The sequence below is a fragment of the Myotis brandtii genome, unplaced genomic scaffold (assembly GCF_000412655.1).
Source record: "Myotis brandtii unplaced genomic scaffold, ASM41265v1 scaffold84, whole genome shotgun sequence".
Lineage (NCBI taxonomy): Eukaryota > Metazoa > Chordata > Mammalia > Chiroptera > Vespertilionidae > Myotis > Myotis brandtii.
The window spans coordinates 3,389,647-3,401,064 of NW_005371410.1; the positions used below are offsets into that span (position 1 = coordinate 3,389,647).

General features: G+C 36.7%; 1 protein-coding gene across 4 annotated transcripts in view; it reads right to left on the reverse strand.

Annotated features, from left to right (window-relative positions):
• Positions 1–11,418, reverse strand: part of AFTPH (aftiphilin) — a 65,439-nt gene that overhangs the window by 53,483 nt on the left and 538 nt on the right. The gene's annotated exons all lie outside the window — the stretch shown is intronic.

Below are 11,418 nucleotides of genomic sequence, written 5' to 3' on the forward strand. Positions count from 1 at the left end.
TTTTGTTATATTATTGCAGAATGAATTAGCCACTGTAATTTCCACCCTAACATTCCCGTAACTTAACAATCTAAAAGCAGGAACTACTTCAATTTCATGCCCTTCACTAAAATCTTGCTTACACCCACAATATTGTCCAGAGATAACCCCTGGACATTCCATTGATTTCTCAATTGCTTGCTCAGGGGGTTCTTTGAATTTCTTCATTACTACTCTTGCTTTCTCATCAGCCTATAAATGTTCAAGACTCTACCATCCTCAAACAAATCAGATCAAAACAAAACAAATCCCTTCCTTCCGTGTTCTTCTAGCTCTCCTCCTCCTCCTCACCACGAAGCTTCTTGAAAGAGCCCTGTCTGTTCACTATCTCTACTTCCTAACCTCCCACTTACTCCTTAACCCAACACAATATGGCTTCCACCTCACCACTCCACTGAAACCGCTCTTGTATGAGTTACTTTACTTGAGCTCAAAAGACTGGAAATGTGCAGACACAGGCCTCTGTTGTTGAACACCCATCCTCAGAGCCTGGCTCATGGTAGGAACTGAACACATTACTGTATTGTTTTTGCTGGGGCATTTATTCCATTGGCCACTCTTGAATTGCTACCCCCTTTCCCTCAACACACTATCTTTCTATAACTCTAGGTCTGGAACCCTAGCTCTATTCCACCAAATACATTAGGAAATATTTAAATTCAACCTAGTAAGTGTGATCTGAGAGAGGCTGGCCTGAAATGTGACACATGAAAGAAAACAAGTCCAATCATTTGTGCTGCAATGTATCTGAAGAAAGAATATATTGAGCAGGGTGGTACTCACATGCAAGCCAAGAAAATAAAACCAGCTAAAGGACAATTTGTTCATGCATTTTTAACAGACCAGCTAACATGAATATGTGCTTTGACTTGAGTCAGTTCTTCAGAATAAGTGGAGGTGTCAGCTGGTGTCACCAGAGTGTGATGCTACTCTGGACAGTCCATCTAATTTCTCTTGCTCTTCTTTGCTCCCAGCAACTTTCTTTAGTACTTCATGTAAATTTTCCCACAGATTTTGTAATCAGCTGACGTGAAGAGCCGACATGCTTTGAAAAAAATTTCTTGCTGTAAAGTTTTAAATTCGCATTCTGGTCAAGATTGATGAGTTAAACCTCAAGAGCCCAGGGAATTTTTGGGAAAAACAAACAAACAGGAAAACCTACTTTGTGGACTTTCAAAACTAAAGACACCACTCTAGTCTGTACCTAAAATATGTACACCCTGGCAGGCCCTTGGCAAATGCCCTTCCTCAGACAGTGCTACTCTTTATCATAAACGTCTACGGTGAGAGCAACTCACCTTTTAAAGAAAACTTCTACTAAAATTATAAAACTACATTCAAATGCAGTCAAAATTCAATTATCTGGGCTAATGAGGAAGGAAGCAGACGTCTTAGATAATCTAAAACTTACAAATTTGGCCTTAAAATATGACCTATGTAACAGAAGATTTATCTCATAAACTATGTCTTTGCCAAGCACTATTAGTTTTACTTTGTTTCTTGACCATCCACCAACTGAGGAAAAAAAAAAATGACCTAGAGACATGTGAGGCAACAGGAGGAAATCAGACAATGAACCACACTTAAAAATAGTCATAAATTATCAACAGATAATAACATATAATGACATTCTTGGGGGGAATTATCATAAAACAAAAGCTTTGTATAGTTGAAAAATCAGATATAAACACATTCCAAAATAGTGCTCATGGTGTAGTATATAAAGCTAATGCCACAAGTGGGTCTACCTGCACCAATAACTTCATGGAAACTATGGAAGGAATTCCCATCACAAGCAGATTTCTAGCTGGTTGACCTTTTAATAGTGTCATTGCTTGGTTTAAAGTTTTACTTTCTCTTGTGAGGTAGAAAGGCTAAAGGGTAAAAGGAAAACAGGTAACATTTATTACTTGCAATGTGCCTTTATACTTTTGATTAGAATTTTTTTGAGAGTTAGCCTGCCTTATAAACCAGAATTTTTCAAACTTTATCCCTGTAACCCACAGAAAAAAATACATTTTGCATGATGACCCACATATACATACATGCACTTAAAAGAAAAAGTTTCACCAAGCTTTTTACCCTTACTCCCTATGTACTCTTGACATTTTTAATTCTATTTCATTTTATCTTAAAAGTTGGCCATGACCCCCTAAGTTGACTTCACAAGCCTAAATTTACAAACCAGAAATAGGTCACAACCCAAAGTTAAAAAAAAAAGAAAGAAAAGATTGACAAAAGGGACATTGATGAATTTAGAGTATGATTAAAATTAAGTCAATTTACCCCCAAATGCTATTGGTATTACTGAGGTTAGGGAATGGCAGTGAGCCCTTTAATACAGGCATTGCAAACAATGCCAGGTAATTAAAACAAAACAAGCAAAAAAAAAAAAAAAGCTGTGACATTTGTTCATATTTTTACCTTAAAATTATGTAAGCAGTGTTATTTTGGCCACTTAAAACTTCTGCAGTATTTCTACTCTGGGTATTTTCTAAGCTAACAACTCCACAATGATCAGTTTTTTTAAGAATAATTCAAAGCCATTGCTTAAAGTTTGCTACAAGAAAAAAATATCAAAATATTTCTGTAAAAACTCTCAGCACAGAATTTGTATTGGTCATGTCAGTATGTCAAGAACTGTTTGCATTCATCAATTTTGTTCTAGGTTTAATCCACCTCACAATAATGCTATCATTCTCTTTCCTTCTGATTCACTTCCCTTAAATCCAATTTTGCTTCCAGCACATTAGAGGAGGAAACAGAGCTTCTTTTAGAACAAATAACTCCTCCTTGATCTGATGCTTACAAGGACAAAATGCATTCTTCAATTACATTAGTTGAATGAAACAAATAATTTGATAAAATGAAAGTATTCTTTTTCTCTTTATAGAATTCTGCATAAAAATAATACATAAAAATACTACTTATTTTTCAAATTCTACTACCCTCAATCTAGGTAGCAAGCCACTTCAGAGATAAAAATAAAGATACTATTGGTGGAAGTATATATTGGTTCACATACTCCAGACAACTTAGTAATACATCAAAATTTTAATGCACATTCTTTTGATTAAGCAACTTCATCTGCAAGAATGTGTCACAGATGCATTCATACAAGTATGAAAAGATATTTCCACAAAATGGTTAATGCCTGCATTATTTGTTTTTTAAAAAAGCAACTGAAAACAACTTAACAATCTATCAATAAGGAATAGGGTAAATAAAAAGTGTTAGCCATTTTAAAAAAGCAATAAAGCTATACATGACTAATAGGTAAAGGTGTCTAAAATACATTTTTAAGTGAAAAGGCATTTTTGAGAGGCATTCCTTCTTAATTCTCCTCCTACCTATTATATCTGTTCTTTCTCCTCCTTGAATGGATCTGCTTCTTCTGCCTGCCTCATAAGTGTCAGTCTTCCCCAGGCCTTGGCCTCCCTATATCCTTATCCCTGTGAGATTTCATCCAGCTTGTTTTTATATGCTCATAATGCTCAAACCTCTATCTATCTGTAGGCTGCCCAAACTCCAGATCTGTCTCTACCCAAATGCCTTTTTGAATATCTTTACCTGAATGACCCAAAGTCATATCATATTCTCCAATTCCAAAACTGAAGTTAATCTCTACTCAAAAAACACACCGAAACCACTTGTTTCTATTAGTATATAATATTCTGAATTTTAAGTCCAGAAAAAATTACCCCTTGCTCCTCCTTTTATGTCCTACTGCCCAAAATTAAATCAATTACAGAATAAATCCTTAACATCTCTTAACCAATACCTTATTTAAGGGCCTCATTATTTTTGGCCAAGATTACGGCAATCTACTTGAAACTACTTATCTTAGCCAATATGGCTAAGATATTCCCTCTTTGCTCCAGCCAGACAAAACTACCCCCTGGGTCCTCCACTGGCACCATGCTATCTCCAAATTGTCACATTTGCCCTTTTTTTTTTTTTATAATTTCCTATTCTTATCTGTTCAGAGAACCCACTGACTAAGCCTTCAAAAACCCTATTCAGACATGAAGTTTTCTGTGTAGTGAGACCAGCAATATTTATCAAGTTACTATGTGATAGGTATTGTGTAAGGTGCTTATTCATGCATTATACAATTTAATCCCAACCATCCATTTTATAGATGAAAGAACAGGTTCAGTGAGGTCATATAATCTTTTCAAGATCCCATAAAGAGTAACTATAGAGAGTAGGGCTTTAACATTAAGGCCTGGATACTTTATGTGAGGTCAACTGTCTGAATAAAGCCTCCTTCTTTTTATCAACTCTTTTATTACATTTAACAAAGTGAATCAAATTTGTTTCCCCTACTAGACCATAAACCAATGCTTCTCAATTTCAGTTTTGTATTGTTTTTTTTAATAGAATAGGTACATTTTAGGTATGCACCTGAATATCTGCATTTAAAAAAGGGTTTCAAAGATGATTCTGATGGCTAGTGAAGGCTGAGAACCACTGTGTTAAGCTCCAAAGGATAAAAGCATTATGGACTTTATAACTTTGGGGATGACATAATGTCTCTAAACTTCACTGCTGAACTGAGAAAGGTAAATCAATGAAACAGTTCTTTTTCTTTTAAAAATTTCCCCTTACAATTATTTGGTTGTACAAATATTTCTTAAAGTTCTGTCATACACATTTACCTGAGACTATCACTAAGAAATTAACACTCTTAAGACTTCAAATACAAAAAGTTCACAACATTAAATCTTCAATACTTTTCTTAAAAATGAAATGGGAAATTTCCTTAATGAATCAAATTTAAATTACTGCAATAATCCCTGAAACAGATATAATAATGTATATAATTTAAATATTATACAATTCTTGGAAAAAATACAGCACATTTAAAAAATTAATCACAGTTTCACTTGCAATTGAACTTTAAGAAATAAACATGAACATGAGAAACTTTTCTACTCCCAGAAACCAAGGTCACTGGTAACCTGATTAAAATCTGTACTTTTGTTTTTAGGTGTAACACTTGCACTGTGCTTCAAGTAAAATTCTGAAACCTAATGAGACAGAAACACATCATCTGCTGGCTTATTATGATGTAGGGAAAATAGTCTAATAAAATATGTAAAGGAGTGCAAAGAAATGGTGACTTAACTACAAGTAAAAAGTGGATATTCAAACATTCTATTTGGGTTTCAGGTAAGAGAAAACTTGAATTTGATAGCTGAAACTCTTGGTACAAATTTTTTTTAAAAAGGAACAAAAATGTTATTATGAATATTCAGTATAAAAAGAGTTAAATGATCTCTTGACAATAGGTTCATTGCTTTTATAAATAGCTACTAAAAACAAAAGCTTTAAGAAATTTTCACATTTTGAATGTCTCTGCAGCAAATATTCCAAGTCAACATTTCTGCATCCATACAATAAACAAGATTGGAGATGCTAAACCACAGAAAGACAGAAAATACTACAAAATATAAGCAATGACTAAGAATAAAACAACAAAAATACCTACTAGGGAGAGTGGGTGAGGCATAAACATTCATTTCATACATTCAAAAAACTGTGGTCTCATTAAGACATATGCAAATATTAAAGAACTTACTCCTATAAGTCTTCCTTTGAAAAATATTTAAAGTTAGCACTGCAAGAATAAGAAAGTGTGACTTAGGAATGGTCTCCTCTATTATTACCAGAACTGTTAATTTTATTTAACACAAAAATTTAACCTGTAGCAATGTAGGGTTTTTACATTTGTTGTTAAATTTATTGTTAGGTATTTTACCGCCCCCACCCCCTTGCTCATTGTAAAATGGGGTCTCTCCACTTCTATTTTCTAGTTGGTGAGTACTGTTTATAAAACTGAAAGCTCTTGGTATACTAAACCATCACATCATAAGCAAATTGGGGTGTGTTGGTTGACCCTTTTAAATTCTTAAGTCTCCATTTTTCCTTATTGATTACTAATGCCTCCAATACAAATCTAATGTGATCGCAGGAATCTGGTATTCCCCTGTAATGATTTTTGGTTTGAGGTATATGTTTTACAGATTTTCTCATAAGTATTAAACACACTCAGATTAGCAGTATAAATTCTTCCAGGTTTTATCCAGGATATCTTCTCACAATTCTCACACAATCTTATCTACCTAAGGCTTTAACTGAGTCCTAGATTGATCCCTATAGCCCAACCCTCAAACTTGAGCTTCAGTCCAGCCAAGCCAACTCTCTACTAGTCCTCTCTACTTGAATTACTTAAGATTTCGACCTGAGCTTAACAATAACAGAGTTCAAGTTCTTCCTCAAATCTGATCCTGTTCCAGGGCTCTCTAACTCAGAGAGTGTCCCTACCACCCATCCACTTACTAAGCCAGAAACTTAAGACCACCCCACCCTCCACTACCTCTAAAGAATAATTTTTATTTCATAAACCCCTAAAATCGGGAATATCTCTTTTTACTATGTACCTTGTTCTGGTCTAAGCAGCCATTATCATCTAAATGAGTTTCATGAACTATTATTAATCATGTCCAATCCAAGTATCTTTTAAAAAGTCAACCTGATCATGTAAAACGCTTGTGATGTCTAAAAAAAAAAAAAAACCTCTAAGTTTATTAAGCCCAATTCCATTTCTTTAGCCACACTACTTCATCTCCCTTTCCCCATTGTTATCAATTCTTTAAGCTAGGTTTTCTCTCAGTTTTTGAAAGGCAGGCAATAACATTCTTTTATGCCAAAGGGCCTTTGCACCTACATTCCCATTGCCTAAAACATTCCCACATATTTCTCAATTATTTTTCAATCCTCACCTGAAGACTGCTTAGAGAGAGGAAGAGAGAGAGAAACATCAATGTGAGAGAGAAACATTGACCAGTTGCCTTCTATACATGTCCCAAAGGGAAATCGAACCCACAACCCAGATATGTGCCCTGACCAGGAAACGAACCAGAAACCTTTTGGTGCACAGAACTACACTCAACCAACTGAGCCACTCCAGACAGGCACATCTTTTAATTCTTAGATGAAGGATTGATTCCTCAGGTAAGTTTTCTAACACCTTCCCCCAAGTCCTCTTACATATACTGCATAGTATTTCTTTCAGAGCATAAGAACTATAGTAACTTATGGTTTGTAACCAAACACTTATAACTTGAAAAATGACTATGCAAACTGTGTATACTCTGAAAAACATATTGACAGGCTTAAATAAGCAATTTTTTAAAAACCTACTTACTACTTTCTAGAATAATGAAGTTAATTTTACATTTCTTATGTACTCCTATGTTCATAGCGGCACAATTTACCATAGCTAAGATTTGGAAACAGCCTAAGTGCCCATCAGCAGATGAGTGGTTTAAAAAGCTGTGGTACATCTACACAATGGAATACTACGCTGTGGTAAAAAAGAAGGAATTCTTACCATTTGCAACAGCATGGATGGAACTGGAGAGCATTATGCTAAGTGAAATAAGCCAGTCAGAAAAACGTAAGTATCACATGATCTCACTCATTTATGGAATATAATGAACAACATAAACTGATGAACAAAAACAGATCCAGAGATAGAGAAGCATTGATCAGACCATCAAACCTCAGAAGGAAGGTAGGGGAGGGTGGGGGTAAGGAGGAGAGATCAACCAAAGGACTTGTATGCATGCTTATGAACCTAACCAATGGACACAGACACCAGGGGGGTGAGGGCATGAGTGGTGGTGGGGGGGGAGGGCAATGGGGAGATAAGGACACATATGTAGCACCTTAATCAATAAAGAAAAAAAATAAAAGTAAAAAAAAAATTATATTTCTTCTTCATAAACAAGTCAGTGTCATGCTCTAGAGCAGCACTGCCCACTTTAAATACAATACAAGCCTCATATATACAATGCTTCTGTATTCTTTTGTACTAAAAGACTATTTTTTTTAATTAAAAAATATGTACATCCACTATTTACTGAGCATCTACTATATACAAAACTGCTAGGTTCTATAAGGAGGAGTAAAAGGAGTCATGACCTTTGAAAAACTAACAATTAGGGGGGACAATACAAGAAAACAGTAAAAGCCAATTAATGAGGCAGAATATAAACACCATATGAACTAAAATGTGGATATAAGGATTCTAAGAAAAAGATCTTACTTAACTGGGAAGAGGGAAAAATGCTGAAATGAGAAAAACAAGCTTCATAAAGGAGAAAGAATTTGAAATGGGAAGGATTTTAATTGAGAGAGGAAAAGGCAGGCGCTAAAGATAAAGCATGTGGCAACTGTCAAGGAGCAGGAAATCACATAGCAGCGTCTGGTTAGAAAGTAGGATAGACGGAATAAGGCAGTTATGCTGACGACCTTGAATTTTAGAAGGTAGCACCTCTGTAAGTTTTTTGTTTAGCAATGGGTAAATTATTAAAGATTCCAATTCAAGAAACTGTTCTACCACTTTTCATCACCTCTGTTGCCACCACCATCTTGGTTCAGGCCACTACCATCTCCTAGCTACATCACTGTAACCACCTCCTAACGGAATCTTCCTGCTTTCACTCTTGCCAAACAGATCATTTTGAGCTCTCTACTCAAAAACCCTGCAATGGTTTCCTATCTCACAGAGTAAGAAGCCCAAGTCGCTGGATTGTCTACAAAGTCACTACAACATTGCCCTCTCACCCTCTAACTTGCTGATCACAGCTACTACTCTCTGCTTGTAATTTCTTGAGTATCCCAGGCATACTTTTACCTCTCCCCTCCTTATTCTCTTCTCCTTCTTCAGACAGGTCTTGAGCCTTTTCTAACTCAATCCTATATAAAACTGCAAGTACCACCAACCTCTCACCCCAATTCAAAGTAAAAAAGTTTGTACTTGTCTATCTCCCTAAACTGACTATTTTTCTCCGTAATACTTAACATCATCTGCCATCTCTATATTTCATTCGTCTATCCACATATACAAACGTGTGTGCACACACATATAAGAATATGAAGCCCTATGACAGCTAATTTTTTCCCTGGATTGTTCATTTCATATCCCCAGGGAAAACAAAGCCTGACATACAGCAAGTGCTCAGTTAAGTACTTGCTGTATGAATGGCAAGAAAAGAATACCATGGTGTTAGCAGATACTTAGTTGAAATGATTTGCAGCACACTATAAATATTTATGTAAATATTTATATAAATAGAACCTACGTGAATTTATTCTAATTTACTACTTGATTTTCCTCTGGGAACTATTCACCAAAATACTTCTTGTAGATTAAGCTTTGAGCATACAGACAACCTTTAATTTATTAGCAATTTATCTTTGCAAGGTTTACTTAAGTTATTCAGAATGGGGTGGTAGTGACTGAGGAATGATAGGACAGAGTCTTAAATCTATTTTCCTTCTCTTTTCACTCCTCCCAAACTAATAAGCAATGACTCCCCCTCTTCCCATTACTGTATAGTTTCAGACCTTTTCCCTTTTTCAGGGGATAGGTCTAATCCGGACCTATGAGCCCCTACCCTAGGATAAGGCCAGAAATGGAAATGAGGAGTGTGATACAGAGCTACTGAGATCACTGGCAGCAATCAGAGGAGAGCCCAGGCAAGAGAAGCTGCTGCAGAGGCACCTGGAGAGGGCAACATTTCTTAATCCGAATACTTTTCAGTAGAGGCTCCTTGAATTTTAAAAGGAAGTCAACACAAAATGACACCAATCCCTTCCCTATCCTCTTTTAAAGTATACTATGCTGAAAGACACAGTGATACTTTATATCAGTTGTTCTCAACCCTCCTAATGCCGCGACCCTTTAATACAGTTCCTCATGTTGTGGTGACCCCCAACCATAAAATTATTTTCGTTGCTACTTCATAACTGTAATTTTGCTACTGTTATGAATCATAATGTAAATATCTGATATGCTATATGTGTTTTCTGATGGTCTCGACCCACAGGTTGAGAACCGCTGCTTTATATAGTTTAAACAAAAAACTGAACTTTTAATTTCATTATGATTTCTAGCATACAACAAAGTTTAGGGGGTGTGTGTAATGAATGAGCAAGTACCCACCACCTAGTTGTGTTGAAACTTAATCTTTTACCAAATCAGCTTCAGATTTAAAAACAGTAAATTTATGGTTGAAAACCCTTGGGCCCTTCCTAGATCCTTTATCCCTCTCTAATTCTCCAGAGGTAACTTTTAATTCTGATTTGCCATTTATCATTACCAGGTATATTTTTATACTTTTGTTACATATTTCATGATTCCCCCCCAAAAATATTGTATATTTTTGCATATGTTAAAACTATATAAATGGTATATTATATCCTGGCTTAACAGCTGTTTGACTTAAAGAAAGTTACTGACATCTCTCTGCCTCAGTTTGCTCTCTAGAAAATGGGGATAATGCCACCTACTAGCTTACAGAGTTGTTGTGAGGATTAAATAAATTAATGTATGCAAAACAGTTTACTCTTGTATTATTTATTAACTATTGTATTACTTTCCATACGAACAACTTGCCCCACCCTATACTTCTGGGAAGAGTTAAAAATTACCAGGAAAACGAACATTTAAGCTGGCAAAGGGCATAAATGTCGACTGCATAAATTTTATCAACACAACAGTGTTGAAACATTTGTTTCACCTAGAGTTTGGCAAATATCTGTGTCTAAAAGGTTAACTGAAAGCAACAATTTAAATGTAACATAAAGGATTAAACTGTCTCCCCCCACGACCCCCCCCCAAGTCCCCCAAACTGGGGAGTACGAACGTAGCCAGTGAAAGGAAAGATTCAAGTTCTACTTTTCTTCTCCTAAAGCGAGAACGCTGAAATGGAACCTTTGCTTTTGTCTCATTTATCCCCAGTAAAATATTCACATGTACGAGTTAATCCTTCCCTGGCCCCAGTAGAAAATTTAGTGGGAAACCAAGCTATAACTTGCATTAACCAACAAGAGAAAAACCTAGCCAGGCTCAGTACTTTCCTAGTGGAGAAGGGGCCCCACCACCGTTCACCCTATATCCTCTGTCCTCGGCCCAAACAAGACATGAGCACCTGCCAAGCTGGGCGCTTCAAGAATAATAATGGTCCAACTTCTCGAACGCAATTGGGGAAGAGACGCAGTTTATTTCTCGAGGAGCGCAAGAAGGGAGCAGAAAGGGTCCTCGCAGGAAGGGATGCATGAGCTTTGGGGCCGTCTCCTCTGCCCGCAGGAGAACTCGAAATCCGCTTGCTTCAGAGACCCCTGGGAGCAGCACACTCCGGTCGCCGCCAGCCTCCGGCCTGGGCGAAGCAGGCAGTGTTTACACCTGTCACGAGGGAGGAGGAGGGAGAAACAGGGAGCCCCAGCCAAGCCCCAAACTTCTCAGCAGCTCCCGGGAGGGAGCGGCAGGCGCGGAGCTGTGGGCAGGTGAAAGCGGAGGGACAG